The following is a 24,315-nucleotide window of genomic DNA, read 5'->3' on the forward strand; positions in this document are numbered from 1 at the left end:
GTGGCCTCTGGAGGATGATGGCCACCGAGTCGCCAAGGGGGAGCAGGCAGAGTGACAATACACTTTCCCCCCTGGTTGCCCGGTGACAGTAACCTACTGCGGGGTCTGGACACATTTCTGCCAAAAGCCGCTGGGCTTCGAGATTTGTTTCTGAGTCTCTGGGATCATGGTCATTAATCAGGAACCAGAGAGGCCATGCCTTCAGTTATATAGATGAGCTGGACGTGCTGTGTGGGTGTGTTTCCCACATACCTAACTTTCGGCTGTTTACTTTCTTGGTAAACTTTGCCCCGAGGTTTTGGGGTCTGGCCAAAGGCACAGCAGCAATTTTGGGGTATCTGGAAGTCTGAAGGCGCCATCAGGCTGCTGATACACTCGCCTCACAGGTGACCAGCTGGTGGCACCAGCCCCAATGCTTTTCTATTATAGTTGAGATTCTCATTTTGTTACATTCTGTCAGCTACCTCTTCCACTTTTGTGTCCTTTAGACTTGTTATTTTCTTCGAGGAATTCCTTCTTATTTTTTTGCCAACACTGAGTTCAAGTGTGTGATGCGTTTGGTGGCTCAGAGTCGCCTTCCCAGGCCTCCCCAGCAGAGGAACAAAGAGATGGGGGACTCACAGATAGATGGTAAAAATGTCCCACTTAATGCAGAGAGTTAGCATACTTATAGAATGTCTGAGGGGATTGGATTCGAGGTATAAGACTGCATGTAGGTGTAATTGATTATTTACAAATATAAAGCATTTCAAAGGAGACAATTCTCTTTGCGGGGTGCGGGGGGTGGGTGGGTGGGGATAAACTCAAGGAGACACTCTGTCTCCCAGGGGTTATACGAAGAGATTTACCCAGACAACAAGCATTCTCTTTCCCTTGCTACATATTAAACAATTTAGTTCTCATTGACACTTGCATTTGTTTGGGTAAAAACAGCAAGAGATAAAGATTCCAAAACTTAGTTCTCTGGGCTCCAAGGGCAAGTCAGACTTTTACCATAATTCCTAGACCAAGTCCTCCGGCTGGTTCAGCTTGTTCCTGGGGGTCTTCTCTTTTTAGTCATAACAGCTTGGATCAAGACCTTGCTTTTATGCTTTCTAGACTGTTCCACTTAGATATTGGTGTAGCTTTGCTGTTCGCCGTGGATCCATCCAAGTCAAACTGTGGGACTTCCCATTTGGGGGTTGTAAGGAAATATGTCAACCAAAGCCTGAGTCAAGTAATTATGTATGACCAGATGCCCAGGAATCAATCAACTCCCAAATATGAGGAGCATAGCATTAACAGTCTTTCTGTGTTTAAGCTAAGAACATTGCTCTATAGTAAATATGAAAAGGAAAGCAAGTAATTCACTATGATAAAAAGTTCAGAATTACCAGAAAATTTTGACTTATAAGTAACCAAGCCTGACTTTGGGAATTGTGACAATGAGAGGTAAAGCACAAAGGAAAGATTAAAGATAAACTCAAGGGATTAGTGGTGCTCTGAAGAGCACTGTAAGTTTCTCTGGGGGGAGGAAAAGGGGCCAATTCACTGATGAAACCTAAAACGCTCACCTGCAGAATTTTTCTCACACATCTGGATTATCTTCTTTTGTTTTCCTGCAGGTGGTGCTGTGGTTTTAGTGTTGGAGTTTTCTGTTTCTTCTGCTGTAAAAGGTATGGAGTGGGTAATTGCAAGGAAAAACATCACAGTGGATTGTCCACAGTGTTGCCAGTGGAGAGTTAAAGAGAAATTTCCAAAGGGAAAGCACCACACTGAATGAACCTCAGCCTCTGGACCATTCCCCTCATCTCCTTCTGCATAGTCGCCTCATACACCTCTCTGGTGTATCATTCTGAAGAAGAGGAGAAGAACTCATTTAACTCAGTTTCTGCTGTTTTAAAATAGACCTCAGTTTTGTTTTGCTTTTGTCCCAGAACTCAGATTTTTCCAGCAGCATAGTTTTTTTTAAAGAATTATTATTATATAGCCTTTGACCTTACTCTATCTGGGTCAGATCTTGATAGCATTAATGACTGTTGGCACAGTAAGCTCAACTAGGGAGATCTTCAAATTTAACTCAACCAATTCATCCCACCATTCCCATTCCGTTCCACACTGTTATCATATAGGTATAGCTGTGCATATGTCTTTAGACGGGCAAGGTGGTCAAATATATAAGGTTATTTATTTATTTTTGGTATTATATAGTTGGTTTTTAGTTGTATTATAGTGAGGAACTTTGTTGCCTGCATCGAGTCCTCTATTTTGGTCACATTAGTTTTCTGAACTCTAATAAAAAAGAGAAATTTTAAGCACTGTTTGCCTCTAATTATTGTATAGTTAATCAGAGATAATACCTTAAAATAATCACTTTGTAAGAGAAACACTTATTGGATCAGACAGTTGGGAAAGGCATTGTATGTAGCACTTGCACTGCATTGTAGCAGGCCCTAGTTTGATCCTCGGCACTTTATAAGGTCTCTAGAGTGCCATTTGGAGTAAACCCCAAGTACAGACAGAGCCTGGAGTAGAACTTGAAAACTGTTTGGAATGGCGCCAAACCAAGTCCAAACACAAACAGCAGTGCACAAATGCTATTATGTAAGGTATATTATAAATTATGTTATAGTCTGTCTCATCTTTCCTGACTTTTTCTCTACCTTAGTCTCTTTCAGATTACCCTTGTTTTTTCTTTGGTAAGATTCATAATGAATATTGTCTGTACATAATTAGGCCTATGATGACTTCACTAGAGTTTAATATTAAGCATCAGAATTAAATATTTTCTTCTAATGACTGTATAAATACCACTTTAAATCTAATTATAGACTGGAATTCCATTTCTTCTTTTGTGAATTTAATACCACTCTCATTCAATGAGGAGTGCTATTTTGGGGGCTGGGCCTGGACCATACCTAGCGATGCTCAGGGCTTACTCCTAGCTCTGCACTAAAGTATCAGTCCTGGCGGTACTCACGGACTGTCAGGGATAAAACCTGGTTCAACCACATATAGGACAAGTGCCTTATCTGCTGTACTATCTCACTGGCCCACAATGGATAGTTTTTATTTAAATTTCTCTTTCCCACTTTGTTCTTTTAACAACTTGACAATTTTTTTTCTTTAAAATTTTAAGCCATCATGATTTATAAAGTCATTCATAATAGAGTTGTTTGGGGCATACAGTGTTCCAACCACAAATCCCACCACCGGTGTCCCCAAATGCCCTCTACACCCCCAATATCCTCCCTTGGAAAGTATATAACAAATTTATTTATATACTTGCTTCAAATAAATTTAAAGACATGGCAAATAGAATTACTATAAAATAAATCAATAAAAATGAATATTTGAAGATTGTCAATATATTTAACCATTATAAATATGACATTAATACATAATTTAAAATGTGTAAAATCCTATAGTCAGTTAGGAGTAAACATCATTTTTTTTTTGCAGCTTAAGACATCACAATTTTATTGTATGTTTCTCCTAAATTTTGCCACAAGGACTTACACATAAAGAGCATATAAAATAGTATTACAGTGTTAATATATTTGCAGAAATTTAAAAGTTACAATGAAGTTATATTAATTTATGTATTCTTGGGCCTTTAACTTATGACTGTGGTATTATGTAGAAAGTGATATTAAAAATTACATTTTACACCTACTAGCTATTTTTTAAAAATTTTTATTAGTGAAACACCATGAGGTACAGTTGTAGACTTACAAATTTTTGTGCTTGGGTTTCAGTTATACAATGATCAAGTACCCATCCCTCCACCAGTGCCCATTTTTCAACAGCACGGGTCCCAGTATCCCTCCCACCACCCATATCCCTTCATCCCACCCTGCCTCTGTGACAGGGCATTCCATTTTGTTCTATCTCTCCTTTTGGATGTGGCAGGGCATTCCCTTTTGTTCTATCTCTCCTTTTGGGTGTTTGCAAAAGAGGCATTGAGTGGTAATCATTTTTGGTCTATAGTCTACTTTCAGCATGCATCTCCCATCCTGGGAGGATCCTCCCAACACCTTTTATTTGGTGCACCCTTTTCCCTAGCAGGCTGGCCTCCAAACCATGGAGCAAAATTCCTGGTACTAATCTCGGCCACTCATGGGTGTTTGTCTCTTATTTTGTTACATTATGCTCCCCAGATGAATGCAATCTATCTATGTCTATCCCTCTCTTTCTGACTCATTTCGCTTAACATGATACTTTCCATGTAGTACCACTTGTATGTAAATTTCATGACTTCATCTTTTCTAACAGCTACATAGTACTCCATTGTGTAGATGTACCAAAGTTTCTTTAACCAGTCATCTGTTCTTGGGCATTCAGGTTTCTTCCAGTTTCTGGCTAAGGTAAAGAGTGCTGCAACGAACATACAAGTGCAGATGTCACTTTGACTATACTTTTTTGCCTCTCCGGGGTATATTCCCAGGAGTGGTATTGCTGGGTCAAATGGGAGCTCAATTTCTAATTTTTTGAGAATCGTCCATACTGTTTTTCAAAAGGGCTGAACCAGACGGCATTCCCACCAGCAGTGGAGGGTCCCTTTCTCACCACCTCTGCGCCAGCATCGGTTGCTTTTGTTCTTGTGGACATGAGCCAATCTCTGTGGTGTGAAATGATATCTCATTGTGGTTTTGATCTGCATCTCCCTGATGATTAATGATGTAGAGCATTTTCTTTTCTTTTTTCTTTTTATTTTTCCCTTTATTTTATTTTATTTTTTTTAAAGTTGTAGATTTACAATTTTTTGTGCTTTGGTTTCAATTATACAATGATCAGATACCCATCCCTCCACCAGTGCCCATTTTCCACCACCATGGATAATATCCCTCCCACCCCCATCCCCCCATCCCCCCTGTCTCTGTGGCAGGGCAATCCCCTGTGTTCTCTCTCTCCTTTTGGGTGTTGTGGTCTGCAAAAGAGGCATTGAGTGGCAAACATGTTCAGTCCATAGTCTCCTTTCGACATGCATCTCCCCTCCTGGGAGGGTCCTCCAAACATCCTTTATTTGGTGCTCCCTTCTCTATCTGAACTGCCCTTTCCTCTAGGATACCCGGCTGGCCTCTAAGTTATGGAGTAATCCTCCTGGTGCTGATCTCAGCTATTCTTGGGTATTAATCTCATACTTTGTTACTTTATATCCCCCAGATGAATGCAATCTTTCTATGTCTATTCCTCTCTTTCTGACTCATTTCGCTTAGCATGATACTTTCCATATTGTACCACTTGTATGTAAATTTCATGACTTCATCTTTTCTAAGAGCTACATAGTACTCCATTGTGTAGATGTACCAAAGTTTCTTTAACCAGTCATCTGTTCGTGGGCATTCAGGTTTCTTCCAGTTTCTGGCTATTGTAAAGAGTGCTGCAATGAACAAACAAGTGCAGATGTTACTTCGACTATACATTTTTGCCTCTCTGGGATATATTCCCAGGAGTGGTATTGCTGGGTCAAATGGGAGCTCAATTTCTAATTTTTTGAGAATCGTCCATACTGTTTTCCAGAAGGGCTGAACCAGTGGACATTCCCACCAACAGTGAAGGAGTGTCCCTTTCTCGCCACATCCACGCCAGCATCGGTTGCTTTTGTTCTTTTGAATGTGGGCCAGTCTCTGAGGTGTGAGATGGTATCTCATTGTGGTTTTGATCTGCATCTCCCTGATGATTAATGATGTAGAGCATTTTCTCATGTGCCTTTTTGCCATTCGGATTTCTTCTTTGAGAAAGTTTCTTCTCATTTCATTGCCCAATTTTTGGATGGGGTTGGATGTTTTCTTCTTGTGTAGTTTAACCAGTATTTTGTATATCCTGGATATCAACCCCTTGTCAGATGTGTATTCGGTGAATATCCTTTCCCATTCTGTAGACTGTCTTTGTATTTTGGTCACTGTTTCTTTGGAGGTGCAGACGCTTCTTAGTTTAAGATAGTCCCATTTATCTATCTCTGTTTTCACTTGCTCGGCCAGTGGCGTGGCATCTTTGAAGATACCATTAGCTTCAATGTCATGGAGGGTTTTGCCAACTTTATCTTCAATGTACCTTATGGTTTCTGGTCTGATGTTGAGGTCTTTAATCCATTTTGATCTTACTTTTGTACATGGTGTTAGGCAGAGTTCTGAGCCTATTTTTTTGCATGTAGCCGTCCAGTGATGCCAACACAATTTATTAAAGAGGTTTTCCTTACTCCACTTCACATTACTTGCACCTTTATCAAAGATTAGATGAGCATATGATTGAGGAGAGATGTCAGTGTATTCAACCCTGTTCCATTGGTCTGCAGTTCTGCCTTTGTTCCAGTACCATGCTGTTTTAATTATTACTGCTTTGTAGTACAGTTTGAAGTTCGGGAGGTTGATTCCTCCCATTTTCTTTTTCCCAAGAATTGATTTAGCTATTCGTGGGGGCTTATTGTTCCATATAAATTTCAGGACTGTTTGCTCCATTTCTTTGAAGAATGTCATGGGTATCCTTATAGGGATTGCATTGAATTTATACAATGCTTTCGGTAGTATTGCCATTTTGACAATGTTAAGTCTCCCGACCCATGAGCAGGGGATATCTTTCCATTTCCTCATGTCCTCTTTTATTTCCTGAAGTAGCGTTTTGTAGTTTTCTTTGTACAGGTCCTTTACTTCCTTAGTTAAGCTGATTCCTAGGTACTTGATTTTCTGGGGCACAATTGTGAACGGGATTGTTTTTTTCATGTTGCTTTCTTCTCTCTCACTGTTTGCGTATAGGAAAGCCATGGACTTTTGGGTATTGATTTTATAACCTGCAACTTTACTATACGAGTCTATTGTTTCTAGGAGTTTTTTGGTGGAAGTTATTGGGTTCTCTAAGTAGAGTATCATATCATCTGCGAATAGTGAGAGCTTGATTTCTTCCTTTCCTACCTGAATGCCCTTAATATCTTTTTCCTGCCTAATCGCTATTGCAAGTACTTCCAGTACTATATTGAACAGCAGTGGAGAGAGTGGGCATCCCTGTCTCGTCCCTGATCTTAGAGGGAAGGCTCTCAGTTTTTCCCCATTGAGGATGATGCTTGCTGTAGGCTTGTGGTAGATGGCTTTAATTATGTTGAGGAAGGTCCCCTCTATACCCATTTTGGCTAGGGTTTTCATCATAAAGGGGTGCTGGATCTTATCAAATGCTTTCTCTGCATCTATTGATATGATCATATGCTTTTTATCTTTTCTTTTGTTGATATGGTGGATTATGTTGATTGATTTCCGAATGTTAAACCATCCTTGCATCCCTGGGATGAATCCTACTTGGTCATGGTGTATGATCTTTTTGATGAGTAGTTGGATTCTATTTGCTAGTAGTTTGTTGAGGATCTTTGCATCTGTGTTCATCAGGGATATCGGCCTGTAATTCTCTTTCTTTGTGGTATCTCTGTCTGCTTTTGGTATCAGTGTGATATTTGCTTCGTAGAAACTGTTCGGAAGTGTTTTTGATATTTCAATTTCGTGGAAAAGCTTAAAGAGCATCGGGAGTAAGTCCTCTCTAAAGATTTGGAAGAATTCACTAGTGAATCCATCCGGGCCAGGACTTTTGTGCTTGGCGAGACTTTTTATTACCATTTCAATTTCCTTGATGGTGATAGGTCTGTTCAGGTATTCCAGGTCTTCTTGGTTCAGCCTTGGGAGTCTGTAGGAGTCTAGGAATTTATCCATTTCCTCGAGGTTTTGATGTTCCGTGGCATAAAGCTTCTCAAAGTACTCCCTGAGGATCCTTTGAATTTCTGTGGTTTCTGTTGTAATGACCCCCTTTTCATTTCTGATTCGGTTTATTAGGGTTTTCTCTCTCCCTTTTTTTGTGAGTTTTGCTAGAGGCTTATCGATCTTGTTAATTTTCTCAAAGAACCAGCTTTTGGTTTCATTGATCTTTCGGATTGTTTTTTGGGTTTCCATCTCGTTAATCTCTGCTCTGAGTTTTATTATTTCTTTTCTCCTCTTCGGGTTGTGCTCCTTTTTTTGGTCCTTCTCCAAGCTCTTAAGCTGTGAGGTTAGGTTACTTATGTGTGCTCACTCCTCCTTCCTGAGGAATGCTTGTAGAGCTATAAACTTTCCTCTTAACACAGCCTTTGCTGTGTCCCATACGTTTTGCTAACTCGTGTTCTCATTTTCATTCGTTTCTAGGAATCTTTTGATTTCCTCTTTGATTTCCTGTCTAATCCACTCGTTGTTCAATAGTGCACTGTTTAATTTCCAGGTGTTTGATTTAGTTTTCTGTTTTTGTGCGTGATTTACTTCTAATTTCAGCGCATTATGGTCTGAGAAGACTGTTGATACAATCTCTACCTTCTTAATTTTATGGAGGCATGTTTTGTGGCTCAGCATGTGGTCTATCTTGGAGAATGTTCCATGTACGCTTGAGAAGAATGTGTATTCAGCTTTTTGTGGATGAAGTGTCCTGTATATATCTACTAAGTCCCTTTCTTCCATTGTTTCCCTCAACTGAAGTATGTCCTTGCTAAGCTTGAGTCTGGTTGATCTATCAAGAGGTGACAAAGCAGTGTTGAAGTCTCCCACTAGTATTGTGTTGCTATTGATGTCTTTTTCCAAATCTATGAGTAGTTGTTTTAAGTACTTTGCTGGTCTCTCATTAGGTGCATATACATTTATTATTGTAAGTTCTTCCTGTTGTACAGATCCTTTGATCAATAAGAAATGGCCTTCACTGTCTCTTATGACCTTCCTCACTCTGAAATCGATGTGGTCTGGTATAAGGATGGCTACCCCAGCTTTTTTATGGGAGCTGCTTGCCTGTAGGATTGTTTTCCAGCCTTTGACTCTGAGTCTGTGTTTGCTTTGACTATTGAGATGCGTTTCTTGCAGGCAGCAGAATGTTGGGTTCAATTTTCTAATCCATCCTGCCACTCTATGTCTTTTAATTGGTGCGTTTAGCCCATTGACATTGAGAGAGATTATTGTTATGGGATTTTGTCCCATTGTTCTGTTAAAATTTGGTGTATTTGAGGGGCTTTCTTGCCTTAAAGTAGCCCATTTAGTTGTTCTTGTAACCATGGTTTTGAGTCTATGAAGTTCCTGAGCTGTTGTTTGTCTGTGAAACTGTGCGTTGTCCCTTCTATTATGAATGAGAGTCTTGCTGGGAAAAGTATTTTTGGGGAGGCATTTATTTCATTGAGTTTTTTTTACTATGTCCCACCACTGTTTTCGGGCCATGAGGGTTTCATCAGAAAAATCAGCTGTGAATTTTAAGGATGCTCCTTTGTAAGAGATTTCTTTCTTCGATCTTGCTGCTTTCAGAATTTTGTCTCTGTCTAAGGTTTTGGTCATTTTGATCAGAATGTGTCTTGGGGTATTTTTATTCGGATTTCTTCTAGCTGGTACGATTCGGGCCTCCTGAATGTGGTCACAAGTTTTCTTCAGCTCTGGAAATGTTGTAGCAATGATTTCTTTGACAGTTTCTTCTTCATCGAGGTTTTCTTCCTGTACCTCTGGGACTCCAATAATTCTTATGTTACCCCTCTTGGCTTCATCACGATCTTCTCTTGCCATCTGTTCCCGAATTGTGAGTCTCTTTTCCATTTTCTGCTCTTTTCTGGAGAGTCTCTGAACTTCATCTTCGAGCTCACTGATTCTGTTCTCAGCCGCTGTAACTCTGCTGCTGAGGCCTTCCACTGAGCTTTTCAATTCGCCTATGAGATTTTTCAGGTCTGACATTTCTGATTGCATTTTCCTCATTTCTGCCTTCAGATCCTCTTGTCTTCTATTGGCATTGCTTTCCATTGTTTCTTTTAATTCCCTAAGCATCCTAAGCAGCTCCGTTCTGAATTCCTTGTCAGAGAGGTTGTGTAACACTACAGTACTGTTGGTGTCATCTGGGCTAGACTCTTCAATATGAAAGTTTGGTGGGCTTTTGCGTTGCTTTACCATTGGGAGAGGTGTGGTTTAGTCCTTCACGTTCACTGTTACTATTCTGCTTGATATGCACTGTGAGTTAAGATAGGCTTATGAGTTATTGGCTACTGTGTTTCTAGTGGCTGAGCTAAAATAGAGAAGTTTCCATCTAAGAAGTTAGCTTATGGTTCCTATGGCATATATAGTGGGAAAATAATTCACAGCTGTGTTAGCGGCCGCGGCTCTGGAAAGAGTCCCTGGCACTAGGCGAGGGGTTGGGAACGTCTCCTGTTTGGAATTGGAGCCGTTCAGCTTTGTTGCCCAGAGCTGGGCCTCTGTGCCCGTCCCACGCAGATCAGCGGTTGAAAACCAGCTTTCTAGGGGCTGGTTCTAGCTGCATGTGCCCAGAGAGGGACAAAGGCCCTTGGGGGCGGGCTGTACCTGTTGGAATTGGAGCCGTTCAGCTTTGTTGCCCAGAGCTGGTCCTCTGTGCCCGTCCCACGCAGATCAGGGGTTGAAAACCGGCTTTCTAGGGGCTGGTTCTAGGTGCGCGTGCCCAGAGAGGGACCCAGGTCCTTGGGGGTGGGCTGTACCTGTTGGAATTGGAGCCGTTCAGCTTTGTTGTCCAGAGCTGGGCCTCTGTGCCCGTCCCACGCAGATCAGCGGTTGAAAACCGGCTTTCTAGGGGCGGGTTCTATCTGCGCGTGCCCAGAGTGGGACCCAGGCCCTTGGGGGCGGGCTGTACCAGTTGGAATTGGAGCCGTTCAGCTTTGTTGCCCAGAGCTGGGCTTCTGTGCCCGTCCCACGCAGATCAGGGGTTGAAAACCGGCTTTATAGGGGCTGGTTCTAGCTGCGCGTGCCCAGAGAGGGACCCAGGCCCTTGGGGGCGGGCTGTACCTGTTGGAATTGGAGCAGTTCAGCGCTTGTTGCCCAGAGCTGGGCCTCTGTGCCCGTCCCACGCAGATCAGGGGTTGAAAACCGGCTTTCTAGGGGCTGGTTCTAGCTGCGTGTGCCCAGAGAGGGACCCAGGCCTTGGGGGCGGGCTGTACCTGTTGGAATTGGAGCCGTTCAGCTTTGTTGCCCAGAGCTGGGCCTCTGTGCCCGTCCCACGCAGATCAGCGGTTGAAAACCGGCTTTCTAGGGGCTGGTTCTAGCTGTGCGTGCCCAGAGAGGGACCCAGGCCTTTGGGGGCGGGCTGTACCTGTTGGAATTGGAGCCGTTCAGCTTTGTTGCCCAGAGCTGGGCCTCTGTGCCCGTCCCACGCAGATCAGGGGTTGAAAACCGGCTTTCTAGGGGCTGGTTCTTGCTGCGTGTGCCCAGAGAGGGAACAAGGCCCTTGGGGGCGGGCTGTACCTGTTGGAAGTGGAGCCGTTCAGCTTTGTTGCCCAGAAGTGGGCCTCTGTGCTCGTCCCACGAAGATCAGGGGTAGAAAACCGGCTTTCTAGGGGCTGGTTCTAGGTGCGTGTGCCCAGCGAGGGACCAAGGCCCTTGGGGGCGAGCTGTACCTGTTGGAATTGGAGCCGTTCAGCTTTGTTGCCCAGAGCTGGGCCTCTGTGCCCGTCCCACGCAGATCAGGGGTTGAAAACCGGCTTTCTAGGGGATGGTTCTTGCTGCGTGTGCCCAGAGAGGGAACAAGGCCCTTGGGGGCGGGCTGTACCTGTTGGAAGTGGAGCCGTTCAGCTTTGTTGCCCAGAAGTGGGCCTCTGTGCTCGTCCCACGAAGATCAGGGGTAGAAAACCGGCTTTCTAGGGGCTGGTTCTAGGTGCGTGTGCCCAGAGAGGGACCAAGGCCCTTGGGGGCAAGCTGTACCTGTTGGAATTGGAGCCGTTCAGCTTTGTTGCCCAGAGCTGGGCCTCTGTGCCCGTCCCACGCAGATCAGGTGTTGAAAACCGGCTTTCTAGGGGATGGTTCTAACTGCGTGTGCCCAGAGAGGGACCCAGGCCCTTGGGGGCGGGCTGTACCTGTTGGAATTGGAGCCGTTCAGCTTTGTTGCCCAGAGATGGGCCTCTGTGCCCGTCCCACGCAGATCAGGGGTTGAAAACCGGCTTTCTAGGGGCTGGTTCTTGCTTCGCGTGCCCACAGAGGGACCCAGGCCCTTGGGGGCGGGCTGTACCTGTTGGAATTGGAGCCGTTCAGCATTGTTGCCCAGAGCTGGGCCTCTGTGCCCGTCCCACGCAGATCAGGTGTTGAAAACCGGCTTTCTAGGGGCTGGTTCTAGCTGCGCGTGCCCAGAGAGGGACCCAGGTCCTTGGGGGCGTGCTGTACCTGTTGGAATTGGAGCCGTTCAGCTTTGTTGCCCAGAGCTTGGCCTCTGTGCCCGTCCCATGCAGATCAGGGGTTGAAAACCGGCTTTCTAGGGGATGGTTCTAGCTGCGCGTGCCCAGAGTGGGACCCAGGCCCTTGGGGGCGGGCTGTACCTGTTGGAATTGGAGCAGTTCAGCGCTTGTTGCCCAGAGCTGGGCCTCTGTGCCCGTCCCACGCAGATCAGGGGTTGAAAACCGGCTTTCTAGGGGCTGGTTCTAGCTGCGCATGCCCACAGAGGGACCCAGGCCCTTGGGGGCGGGCTGTACCTGTTGGAATTGGAGCCGTTCAGCTTTGTTGCCCAGAGCTGGGCCTCTGTGCCCCTCCTACGCATATCAGGGGTTGAAAACCGGCTTTCTATGGACTGGTTCTAGCTGCGCATGCCCAGAGAGGGACCCAGGCCCTTGGGGGCGGGCTGTACCTGTTGGAATTGGAGCCCTTCAGCTTTGTGGCCCAGAGCTGGGCCTCTGTGCCCCTCCCACGCAGATCAGGAGTTGAAAACCGGCTTTCTGGGGGCTGGCTCTAGCTGCGCGTGCTCAGAGAGGGACCCAGGCCCTTGGGAGCGGGCTGTACCTGCGGGAATTGGAGCCGTTCATCTTTTTTGCCCAGAGCTGGGCCTCTCTGCCTGTCGCACGCAGATCAGTGGTTGAAAACCGGCTTTCTAGGGGCTGGTTCTAGCTGCGTGTGCCCAGAGAGGGACACAGGCCCTTGGGGGCGGGCTGTACCTGTTGGAATTGGAGCCGTTCAGCTTTGTTGCCCAGAGCTGGGCCTCTGTGCCCGTCCCACACAGATCAGGGGTTGAAAACCGGCTTTCTAGGGGCTGGTTCTAGCTGTGCGTGCCCAGAGAGGGACCCAGGCCCTGGGGGCGGGCTATACCTGTGGGAATTGGAGCCGTTCAGCTTTGTTGCCCAGAGCTGGGCCTCTGTGCCCGTCCCACGCAGATCAGGGGTTGAAAACCGGCTTTCTAGGGGCTGGTTCTTGCTGCGTGTGCCCAGAGAGGGAACAAGGCCCTTGGGGGCGGGCTGTACCTGTTGGAAGTGGAGCCGTTCAGCTTTGTTGCCCAGAAGTGGGCCTCTGTGCTCGTCCCACGAAGATCAGGGGTAGAAAACCGGCTTTCTAGGGGCTGGTTCTAGGTGCGTGTGCCCAGAGAGGGACCAAGGCCCTTGGGGGCGAGCTGTACCTGTTGGAATTGAAGCCGTTCAGCTTTGTTGCCCAGAGCTGGGCCTCTGTGCCCATCCCACGCAGATCAGGGGTTGAAAACCGGCTTTCTAGGGGCTGGTTCTAACTGCGTGTGCCCAGAGAGGGACCCAGGCCCTTGGGGGCGGGCTGTACCTGTTGGAATTGGAGCCGTTCAGCTATGTTGCCCAGAGATGGGCCTCTGAGCCCGTCCCACGCAGATCAGGGGTTGAAAACCGGCTTTCTAGGGGCTGGTTCTAGCTGCGCATGCCCAGTGAGGGACCCAGGCCCTTGGGGGCGTGCTGTACCTGTTGGAATTGGAGCCGTTCAGCTTTGTTGCCCAGAGCTGGGCCTTTGTGCCCGTCCCACGCAGATCAGGGGTTGAAAACCGGCTTTCTAGGGGATGGTTTCTAGCTCCGTGTGCCCAGAGAGGGACCCAGGCCCTTGAAGGCGGGCTGTACCTGTTGGAATTGGAGCCGTTCAGCTTTGTTGTCCAGCGCTGGGCCTCTGTGCCCGTCCCACGCAGATCAGGGGTTGAAAACCGGCTTTCTAGGGGCTTGTTCTAGCTGCGCGTGCCCAGAGAGGTACCCAGGCCCTTGGGGGCGGGCTGTACCTGTTCGAATTGGAGCCGTTCAGCTTTGTTGCCCAGAGCTGGGCCTCTGTGCCCGTCCCACGCAGATCAGGGGTTGAAAACCGGCTTTCTAGGGGCTTGTTCTAGCTGCGCGTGCCCAGAGAGGTACCCAGGCCCTTGGGGGCGGGCTGTACCTGTTGGAATTGGAGCCGTTCAGCTTTGTTGCCCAGAGCTGGGCCTCTGTGCCCGTCCCACGTAGATCAGGGGTTGAAAACCGGCTTTCTACGGGCTGGTTCTAGCTGCGGGTGCCCAGAGAGGGACCCAGGCCCTGGGGGCTGGCTGTACCTGTGGGAATTGGAGCCGTTCAGCTTTGTTGTCCAGAGCTGGGCCTCTGTGCCCGTCCCACGCAGATCAGGGGTTGAATACCGGCTTTCTTGGGGCTGGTTCTAGCTGCACATGCCCAGAGAGGGACCCAGGCCCTTGGGGGCGGGCTGTACCTGTTGGAATTGGAGCCGTTCAGCTTTGTTGCCCAGAGTTGGGCCTCTGTCCCTGTCCCACGCAGGTCAGGGGTTGAAAACCGGCTTTCTAAAGGCTGGTTCTAGCTGCGCGTGCCCAAGGAGGGACCCAGGCCCCTATAGTCTACTTTTAACATGCATTTCCCCTCCTGGCAGGATCCTCCAAACACCCCTAATGTTATCTTTAAAGAGGACATTCCACTCGCCAATGAAGAGGAAACAGATAAACAGATGGGACTACCTCAAACTGAGAAACTTCTGCACCTCAAAAGACACAGTAAACAGAATTCAAAGACAATCAACAGAATGGGATAGGATATTCACCCAATACCTGTAGGATAACACTATTCTGTTCTTCCCTCATCACCTCAGGTAGTTTAGGTTTATTCGGTTGCTCCCATCACAGTTCTCCCATTCCTCTGTGTTTATTTGTATCTTCTTTCTTTGTTCTCTGTTGACTTGTAAATATTGTTTTTCTCTTCTCCCTATGTCCTTTGCATAGTTTATTAAGAGCAGTGTCCTTTTTTTGTATGGACACAAGAAGACAGTATATGTTATGCTTTTGTTATGTGACTCAGTGATATTTTCCTCCTGGGCATCTGTTCTCTCACCTAAGCCTCAGCTGCCTGTTCTTCCTTGCACTTCCAAATCCAAAAGCAGGGTCCTGACGAGGAACTGGATCGATCCAGGGCAAGCGGTAAGCTATGTGCTACCCTGGAATCGAGATGGGCTTGGCCAAAGTGACATAATGCTTAACTATAAGTTAAGAGCTTGGCCATGGACAAATGCTGTCATGATAGAAAAAGTAATATCTAGATTCGAGCCCTGCTAGGTTTAGGAATGATTAATCTGGCCTGAGTGTTATAGTCTGAGTCTGTGGCAAGACGTTTCCATTAGAGCCGCCCTACAAGCCTCAATGTTATCTCTTACTGTGTCAATACAAAAATTACTGTTATTAAGATGTTGATAGAGTTATTGGATTGAGGAAGGGGAAAAATGCTTTAGGAGGTGTTTTGCCCTTGAGCTGTCAAAGAAGGGCTTTGGAATATCTTAGGTGGTGTTCCCTTTGAACTTGGTGGGCCATCAGGAAGGGATTTCTTATGTTGATTATGCTACCAGAGTGGGTGCAGTGTCAGCCCAGAGTGCTGGGGAGCTGGAGAGAGGAGAGAGAGCTGAAGAATGAAAGAGAGAGAGAGAGAGAGAGAGAGAGAGGCGGAAAGATGGACCGCGGAGAGTCTAGGAAGGGGGACGGAGAGAGAAGAACGTAGAAGAAGAATATAGGAACAAGCACGTGGAGAGAGAGAGCCCAGGCTCTGAGATGGAGCGTTGAATAGATGAGCCAGCCAGACAGAAAGAGACGGGAATGAGGAGCAATGGAGACTAGAATGGGAGGATTGGAGAGACTGGGGCAGGCGCATGGGGAGAATGAAATAAATGACAACTGATCAACCAACTGGCCTGAACCTTGTCTCCTCCGCCATCTACCCCATGACCCAGGCGGCCCTGGCTGGGGGAGTGGCCCGGGGCCCACCCAAACGCGGGTCACGAGGAGAAGAGCTGTCGAAGCCTCCCCCTGGCCGCTCTCCTGAGATTTTATACAAATACCCATTGGATAAGGAGTTGATATCAAGGATTTACAATGCACTGGTTGAACTCTACTGAAAGAAAACATCGAATCACATCAAAAAGCGAGATGAAATGAACGAATACTTTCTCAAAGAAGAAATCAGAATGGGTAAAAGGCACATGAAAAAATGTTCTTCATCACTAATCATCAGGGAGATGCAGATTAAAACAACAATGAGATATCAACTCATACCACAGAGACTGGCCCACATCAAAAAGAACAAAAGCAACTGGTGTTGGGGTGGGAGTGGGGAGAAAGGGACTCTCCTTCACTTATATGTTCATTTCAGTACTGTTTACAGTAGCCAAAATCTGGAAAGAATACGGAGTGCCCAAGAACAAATAACTTGTTAAAGAAACCCTGGTACATCTACACAATGGAATACTATGTAGCTGTTAGAAAAGATGAAGACAGGTGGATCAACACTGAAAGTATCATGATAAGTGAAATGAGTCAGAAAGAAAGGGACAGACACAAAACGATCATACTCATTTGTGGAATATAAAGTAACAGAATACAAAGTAACAGAATGGGAGACTAACACCAAAGAGAAAAAGAGATAAGTACCAGGAGGATTACTCCACAGCTTAGAAGCGGGCCTCACATGCTGGGGGAAAATGCAGTTCAGATAAGAGACGGGATCACCAAGTGAACCGTGTTAGGAGGATCTGCTCAAGATGGGAGATGCATGCTGAAGGTAGACTCTAGACCAACAAGATGGCCACTATTGCAAACCACCACACCCAAAGTGAAAGAAAGAGCAAAAGAAAATGCTTTGCCTCAGAAACAGGGTGGGGTGTTGGGAACGGTGTGGGGGTGGTTGGAAGGGCCATTGGTGGTGGGTGGAACCATTGGTGGTGGAAAATGGGCACAGGTGGAGGGATGAACCATTGTATAACTGAAATGCAAGCACGGAAGCTATATAACTGTAACTATCTCACGATGATTCACTAATAAATAAATAAAAGTTTAAAAAGTGCAAAATAAAAGTGGAAATTAATTGGTGGCTACTGCCCCGGAGGCCAGGTCCCACCACTGTTGGTGTACCTGTTAGGGCAAGGGTCCCACATTGGCATGGATCCTCGGTTAGAGTTTGACTTCCAGTGAATTTCTAAACTGTAAGGTAAAGGTAAAGGTAAAGGCCCTTCTGTTGATCGTCAATTTGCTCGAGCGGGCCCAGTAACGTCTCCATTGGAGAGTTTTGTTGTTACTGTGTCTGGCATATCGAATACTCTCGGTAGCTTGCCGGGCTCTCCGAGAGGGGCGGAGGAATCGAACTCGGGTCGGCCATGTTGGCCGCATGTAAGGCGAATGCCCAACCCGCTGTGCTATCGCTCCAGCCCTAAACAAAATACTCTTTATAAACTAAATACTCTAAACTGTAAATACTCTTTAAATTTCCTTGCCTATTTGGTTTTCTTTTTATTCCTTGAACAATTTTGTGAAAATACATGCTTCTATTTATTTACTCTATTTATTCTTGATGTATTGAGCTTGAATGCCCTGATTGGCTAGGGCTTCAATGACCGCTTCCATCTCAACAGAATCAAAGGCCTTCTTTAAATCAATGAACGTCAGACAGAGTGGCATCTTGAACTCTCTAGAATACTCAGTGAGCTTGGTTATTGTGGGGATATGGTCGATGGTGCTTTGCAGAACCCGGCAAGCTCGCATGGTTGTTCTTCATCTAGTGTTCTGCCAATCCTATTTAGGATGACTCAGATGAACAACTTGCAGATGACAGAAAATGGACAGATCGGGTGACAGTTTCTGATGTTGTGGATGTCTCCCTTCTTGTACAGTAGTACACTCCCGCTGGTTTTCTGTTGGGACGGAACCTTGCATTCAGACAGGTAGCTTGTGAAGAGCCCATCCAGAGTATTGATGAGTACTGACAGCAGGTTTTTCAGGTGTTCAGGTCTGACCTTGTCTGGGCCGGGTGCTGTTCGTTTCTTTACTGACGAAATGGCATGTCGGATTTCGGAAGGGAGAACGTTGGGAACGACATATCCATCCTGTGGAATTTGGTATGTCAGCAAGTGGACAAGGTTATTGAAGAGATTTGAGTAGAAGTCATGGATAATCTTCTCCATTGCCGTTCTGGAAGATGTGATAGATCCATCAGGACGTCGGAGGGCTGTCATCTTGGTCTTGTAGTTGGTGAAGGACAGATGGGCATTATGAATACTTGTCCCGGCTTCTGACGCATCTACCAGCACTTCTGCTCTTCTCTCTTTGAGGTCTTTCTTGATCGCATCTCTGCACTGCATTGCGAGCTCGGATGTTCGCTTGCGGTTGTCTGAAGCATTCGCCAAACTACGTTGGCGAATGAGCACGTTTTCGAAGACAAGCATTTTTTTGTGGCTATATCTCTCTTGGCATTCCTCGCACAATCATTGAGGTGCTGAACCAGTCGATCGTATTCCTCGTCAGTGTTGTCAATAATGGCATCTTCCCATGTTGCCGTAATAGTGCCAAAGAGTTCCCAGTTGTTGCTTGTTCTGGGAGTTCTCTTTTTAAATTTTGCTGATATTTCTCCCCGCTCTGTGAAGTAGAATTTTGCATGAAGAAGACGGTGGTCTGATCCCGATTGGAATTTAGGGACAACAGCGACATCGGTCAGGCAAAACCATCGATTGAATATGATGTGGTCTATTTCACTGTGGAATCATCCACTGGGAGACTCCTATGTCAAATGTTTAAATTCGGCCTTCTGGATCTGTGAGTTACCATGGATGGTCTTGGTCGACATGAGGCACTCAGACAGTCTCTCACCCTGTTCGTTCCATTCTAGGCCATGGGTCCTGATGTGAAGTTCTTCCGCTGATCTCTGTACTATCTTGGCATTAAAATCACCCACAATGATCTTGTAGAAGGTGTGGTCTTCTTTATAGAACTTCTCCAGCTCCATGTGAACTTCTCAATTTCTCCTTTATCATAAATAGATATTGGTGCACAGACAACAAAGATAGAAACTGCAGGCAGTGAGCCACATCTATTCAAATGTAAACGTCTGATTCGGGTTGTTAGGCATTCGAATGAATCAACGCTCATGGCCAAGTTTGTGTTGACAAAGACACTGACGCCTCCGAAACCTCTTTTATCACATGTTCTGAGGAAAAATTCTTCTCCATTGTCGAAAACGGCATGATGAGATTGGTGCCTTCTTGTCTCGGTCAGACCAATGATGTCGTACTTGATATTTCGCCAAGCTTGTACTACCAGGTCCTTGATGGATACGTCTGATTTTAACGTACGTGCATTGAAAGTACAGACGTACTGATTTTAACGTACGTGCATTGAACGTATCTGATTTTAACGTACGTGCATTGAAAGTACAGCTAAGAGGACGAAGAACCTTCAGCTCCTGGCACATCTCTTTGATTCCACTGTTCTTCCTGCATTAAAATACGCCTCAGAGACCTGGATCCTATGCAAACAGGATGAGAACGCTATTTGGGTCTCTCAAAGAGGAATTGAAAGAGCTACGCTTGGAGTATCATGTTTCACTCAAATGGGAGAAAGAATCCTGAGTTCCGACCTCAGTCGACGATCAAGAATCAGGGATGCTGTCTCGTTTGCCAAGGTGTCAAAAATCAGATGGGCTAGTCATGTAATGAGATTTAAAGACGACCGCTGGACTAGAACTGTTACCGACTGGATTCCACGGGATGTCAAAAGACCATGTGGCTGCCCACCTACCAGATTGTCAGACTTCTTCATCAAGATTATGAACGATTGGTTTGAGGATCTTCAAGTTCCTAGAGCGAACTAACGCCATTGGGCTACACTAGCACAAGACAGGGACAAATGGAGATGTTACTGGTGCCCGCTTGAGCAAATCGATGATTAACAGGAAGTCAAGTGATCAAGTGATTTATTTATTCTATTTATTTTATTTATTAGGTTGGAGCGATAGCACAGCGGGTAGGGCATTTGCCTTGCACGTAACTGACCCTGGTTCGAATCCTCTGTCCCTCTCGACATGCCTGGCAAGCTACTGAGAGTATCCCGCCTGCATGGCAGAGCCTTGCAAGCTCCCTGTGGCATATTCAATATGCCAGAAACAGTAACTACAAGTCTCACAATGGAGATGTTACTGGTTTCCTCTCAAGCAAATCGATGATCTATGGGAGGACAGTGCAACAGTGCTACTTGTTTCTAAAAATCTGCCCATTTTTTTCTAGTATTTTTTGCTAAGATTGTGAAGATCAAAATCGATTAAAGACCTCAGTATCCGACCTGAATCCATAAGGTACATGGAGGAAAATGTAGGCAGAATCCTCCATGAGATTTAAGCTCAAGGCATCTTCAAAGATGAAACACTATTGACCACGCAAGTGGAGAAAAAGATAAATGGGACTACATCAAATTAAGAAACTTCTGCACCTCAGAAGAAACAGTGACCAAAATACAGAGAGAGCCCACAGAAGGGGAAAATTTATTTTCCCATTGCCCATCAGATGAGGGGTTAATATTCAGGATATACAAGACATTCGTAGAAATTTACAAGAAAAAACCTCCATCCCTATTAAAAATGGGGAGAAGATGCCACTCCTATTCAGCATAGTACTGGAAGTTCTTGACATAGTAGTTAGGCAAGAAAAAGATATCAAGGGCATCCAGATAGGAAAGGAAAAGATCAACCTATCACTATTTGCGGACGATATGAAAGTATACTTAGAAAATCCTAAACACTCTAAGAGCTCCTAGAAACAATAGGTTTGTATAGTAAAGTGGCAGACTACAAAATCAACACCAAAAAGTACATGGCTTTCCTGTATACAGATAATTAAAGAGAAGAAAGTAATATTAAAAAAAATTCGTCCCTCAAAAAATTAAATCCCTCTGAATCAGCTTAAATAAAGAGGTGAAAGACCTATACAAAGAAAATTACAAAAAACTACTTCAAGAAATAAAAGAGGACACTAGGAAATGGAGACATATCCCCTGCTCATGGATAGGGAAGATTAATATTATCAAAATGACAAAACTCCCCAAGGCAATATACAGACTTAACGTGGTTCCTATCAGGATATCCAGGACATTTTCAAAGAAATAGACAAAACACTCCTGATATTCAAATGGAACAATAAACCCCCACGAATAGCTAAAGCAATCCTTGGGGGAAAAAAGATGGGTGGCGTCACTTTCTCCAACTTCAAAATTCCAACTTACAAAGCAGTTGTAATTAAAACAGCATGGTATTGGACTAGAAACAGACCTGCAGACCAACGGAACTGAGTTGAATATTCTGTCACAGACTCAAATATATGATCACTTAATCTTTAATAAAGGAGCAAGAAATGTGAAGTGGAACAAGGAAGCATCTTCAACTAGTGGTGCTAAGAAAACTGGATAGCTACCTACATAAAAATGAACTCTGACCTCAGTCTAATGCCAGGTACAAAAGTCAGATCAAAGTGGATTAAAGACCTCAAAATTAAACCTGAATCCTTAAGGTACATGGAGGAAAATATAGGCAGAACCCTCCATGACATTTAAGCTAAAAGCATCTTTTCATCCTTATGAAGCACCACTCACCAAGCAAGTGGGAACAAACATAAACAAATGTGATTACATTAAACTAAGAAGTTTCTGCACCTGAGAAGAAACAGTGACCAAAATATAGAGAACCCACTAAATGGGAAAGAATATTTACTTAATAACCATCTGATAAGGGGTTAATATCCAGGGTATGCAAGACATTAGTAGAATTTTGCAAGAAAATCATCTTCCAGACTCATCAAAAAATGCTGAGAAGAAATGAGCAGAAGCTTCCTAAAAAAATAAAAATGGCCAAAAAGCACATAAAAAATTCTCTACATCGCTAATCGTCAGGGAGATGTAAATCAAAACAACAAAGATATAACTCACACCACAGAAACTGGTATACATTTAAAAGAACAAGAACAACTAATGCTGGCACAGGTACTTGGAGAAAGTTTATCTCAGTTATGTTGGTGGGAATGTCAACTGATCCAGTCTTTTGGGAAAACAGTATGGGCATACCTTCAAAAAATAGAAAATGAGCTACAATATGACCCAGCAATACCACTCCCGGGTATATATTTCGAGGGTGCAAAAAAGCACAGTAGAAATGACATCTGCACCTGTATGTTCATTTCAGCACTGTTCACTATAAACAGAATCTGGAAACAACCTGAGTGCCTGAGAACAGACAATTGATTAAAGAAACTTTGGTACATCTACACAATGGAATACTATGCAACTGTTAGGAAAGATGAAGTAATGAAATTTGCTTTTAAGTGGACGATCATGGAGATTATCATGCTAAGTGAAATGAGTCAGAAATGGAGGGACACAGAATGGCTGCACTCATTTGTTGAGTATAATATATCATAATATGAGACTGACACACAAGATGATAGAAACAAGGGCCAGAAAGGTTGCTCTGTAGTTGGAATAGAGAAGGGATCACTAAGTCAATGATGGTTGGAGGGATTGTTCAGGATGGAAGATGTGTGCTGTAAGTATGTAAAGGACCAAACGTGATAGCCTCTCAGTATCTGTATTGCAAACCATAATGCCCCAAAGTAGAGAGAATGTATGGAGGAAATTTTTTGCCATAGAGGCACAGGGAGTGTTAGGATGGTGGAAAGTACTGGGGACATTTGTGGTGGAATATGTGCACTGGTGGAAGGATAGGTGTTTGATCATTTTATGACAGGACATTTTATGACATTCGTTTTGGACCACACTCTCAGCTATGCTCAGGCTTTACTGTGGGCTTTGCTCTCAGGGATCCCGCCTGTTGGGCTTTCTATATGAGGTTCTGGGAATGTAACATCTGCAGGGAAGTTTCTGGTTCTACATCAACAATTCCTTTCCTCAGTTCCTCTCCTTTTAAGCAAAGAGGAGGTTCTAATACTCTGTTGTAGGTCACCACTCATCATGCTCATCATCCATTTGTTACATCTGGAGAAAAGAAAACTGTCTTTTAACATTCTGCTCAGTGCCTGACATACTAGAAGTATTCAATAGTGTGTTGAGAGGACAAACTTGTTGTTGTTTTAATTTTTAATTTCACAAAGTAGTTCACAATATTAGACTACATTTAACATTTGAACACCAATCTCACCACCATTACACCTTCCCAGCACCATATTTTCGATGTTTCCATCCCGAACCCCTGCCCCAAAGCAGAATCAAAATAATTTATTATGTATTATTTGTTATAAAAACTGTTGAAGGGAGCGGGGTGTAGGGGGGCGGTGACAGGAAGCGCGGGGGGCTGCCCGCCGGGTTCCTCGCCCCCTCTCAGCGGCCCCAGCGCGTGCTGCCCCCGAGGGGACCGGGGGAAACTTCCAGGGGACGCCCCGGGACTGAAGGCGCGCCCCTCCCTTCTCCCCGCCGCAGGCTGGTTTCTTCGGTGCAGGCGGTGCTGGCCACCGGCTCGGGGATCATCATCGTCCGCCTCCTGCAGAGACGTGATCACCGACAGGCACTGGCTGGCCCGAGAATATGTCTGGTTTTTGATTCCATACATGATCTATGACACCTATGCCATGTACCTCTGTGAGTGGTACCGAACCAGAGACCACAGCTGCAGATACTCCTTCACCGTTTTCCGAAGCTTCCTAAGTAAAAACCGCCTCAAGATCACGCACCATGCCGTCATTCTGTTTATCCTTGTGCCAGTTACGCAGAGATTTCGAGGAGAACTTGGGGATTTCTTTGTTGGCTGCATCTTCACCGCAGAACTGAGCACTCCGTTTGTGTCACTGGGCAGAGTTCTGATTCAGTTCAAGCAGTAGCACACCCTCCTGTACAAGGTGAATGGAATCCTCACATTGTCCACTTTCCTTGCCTGCCGAATCCTTCTGTTTCCCTTCATGTACTGGTCCTATGGGCAGCAGCAGGAACTGAGCCTGTACCGAGTGCCATTCCACATCCCTTTCCACTGCAATGTGGCCAATGCCTTCCTCATCGCTCCCCAGATCTACTGGTTCTCTCTGCTGTGCAAGAAGGCAGCCCGGCTCTTTGATACTCCCCCTGCCAAAAAGGATGGTTAACTGCTGCCAGGAGTCAGTGAGGGTGCTACCTCATCTGCTCACTGTTCTATGGACCAAACTGCCCTGGGTAACCTCACCCTTTTGAGTATTGGTAAGCAGATGGGTTTGACATTTTTTCTAAACAATGCACACACACACACACACACACACACACACACACACACACACCTTTTTTGCAAAATCACTTTTTTCTTAGTAAAAACTCTTAAACTTGTTAGACCCCCAT

The 24,315-nt window shown here is 45.2% G+C and overlaps 1 pseudogene; it reads left to right on the forward strand.

Annotated features, from left to right (window-relative positions):
- The window catches only part of LOC130022624 (TLC domain-containing protein 3A-like), a 59,029-nt pseudogene extending 34,929 nt beyond the window's left edge, over positions 1-24,100 (forward strand).
- Positions 24,101-24,315: the final 215 nt, after the last annotated feature.

This window comes from Sorex fumeus, unplaced genomic scaffold, assembly GCF_029834395.1.
Source record: "Sorex fumeus unplaced genomic scaffold, SorFum_2.1 ptg000020l, whole genome shotgun sequence".
Classification (NCBI taxonomy): domain Eukaryota; kingdom Metazoa; phylum Chordata; class Mammalia; order Eulipotyphla; family Soricidae; genus Sorex; species Sorex fumeus.